Genomic DNA, 1630 nt, shown 5'->3' on the forward strand with positions numbered 1-1630 from the left:
GGTGGCGGGTGCCTGTAGTCCCAGCTGCTCAGGAGGCTGAGGCAGGAGAATGGCGTGAACCTGAGAGGTGGATCTTTCAGTGAGCCGAGATCGCACCACTGCACTCCAAGCCTGGGCAACAAAGTCAGACCCCGTCTCAAAAAAAAAAAAAAAAAAGAAAGAAAGAAAAGGGTCAAAGGTTCTGCACATTGCACCGTACTGGGAGTCCAGGTGCCAAGAAAGGGGGAAGGAAAAAAAAGGGCCATGTGCAAATGCCATGGCCGCCATCTTGTTTGAGCCCCTGCTTCACACCCTCTGTTCTCCGTAATGCATGCTTCTTCCCTGTCTACCTTGCCTCGGACCTCTGCATTGCCCTGCTTAGCAGGAGTGCAGGGAGAGTTCCTGCTCCTCTCTGGACTCCTGTGTGGAGGCATTTTTCAAAATGTTCACAGAATGTGGATTTTGTGGCACTAGCAGCAGTAATGCCCAGTAAAGCCTACAGTCCTTGTTGACTTCACGTCCTGGAAGAAATCCAGAATTTAACAGTGAAAGATTTGCTAGTGCAGGAACTTCCACGGCTGGTATTAAGAAGATTATGAAACTGAATAATGTAAAGATGATCAGTAGAGAAGCTCCTGTGCTCTTTGCCAAGGCAGCCCAGATTTTTATCACAGAGTTGACTCTTTGAGCCTAGATTCACACAGAGACTAAAAAGCACTGGACTCTATAGGGAAATCATGTCACTATGGGAATTACAAAATTAGATAAGTTTGACTTTCTCATTGATATTGTTTTCACAGATGAACTGAACCCTCCAAAGCATTAGGAGGAGGTGCACCAGTCTATAACTCCTGCCAAGCCCATCTAATACTACTTCACACTGTCTTAGCAACCCTCCACGGTCCAAGTCTAGGGACAGCAGCAAGGCCAGGAGACCACCAGCTCTATGACCACCATCCAGCTTGGGTAGATCATCATGCAGCCTCAGCAGGGCCAGATCATGTCCCTGACAATGCAGGTTGGAGAAGGTCAGCAGGTGCAGATTGTCCAGGCCCAACCACAGGGTCAAACCTAACAGTCCCAGAGTGACACTGGACAGACTATGCAGGTTATGCAACAGATTAACTAAAACAAGAGAGATCCAGAAAATCCCAGTGCAGCTGAAATCGGGCCAGCTAGAATATATTCTCTTAGTCCAGCCTGTATCAGGTACTGAAGTTGTGCAGAAACAGATCTAGATGCTTGCCACCAATGCCCAACAGATTACAGAGACAGAGGTCCAGTAAGGACAGTGGTGGTTCAACCAGGTCACAGATGGACACAAGCTCTACCAGCTCCAGCATGTCACCATTCCTGTGGACTAGGACCTCACCCAGCCCATGTTCAAGCAGTCAGTCAACCAGCTCTCCTATAGGCAGGACCCACAGGGGACCTACGACTGAGAGTCTGAGCTGACAAGGCCAAGGACACCCAAGACAATTTTTGCCATACAGCTTTATGGTTATGGATTACGGGCACAGCCTCCCTCCCCAGAGGACCTGGCTGACCTCTCAGCACCTCCCGCGGGCCAGGACACTGGGGCACTTGGGCCTCATGCCTGGGGCCCGAGATTCTTCAACAGAAAAATGTAATTCTTTTTGTTTTCTTTTTT

At 49.1% G+C, this 1630-nt stretch overlaps 1 pseudogene; it reads left to right on the forward strand.

Annotated features, from left to right (window-relative positions):
- The first annotated feature begins 421 nt into the window (after positions 1–421).
- Positions 422–1265, forward strand: LOC105525080 (annotated as a pseudogene).
- Positions 1266–1630: the final 365 nt, after the last annotated feature.

Source organism: Colobus angolensis, unplaced genomic scaffold (genome assembly GCF_000951035.1).
Source record: "Colobus angolensis palliatus isolate OR3802 unplaced genomic scaffold, Cang.pa_1.0 Scaffold518, whole genome shotgun sequence".
Classification (NCBI taxonomy): Eukaryota; Metazoa; Chordata; class Mammalia; order Primates; family Cercopithecidae; genus Colobus; species Colobus angolensis.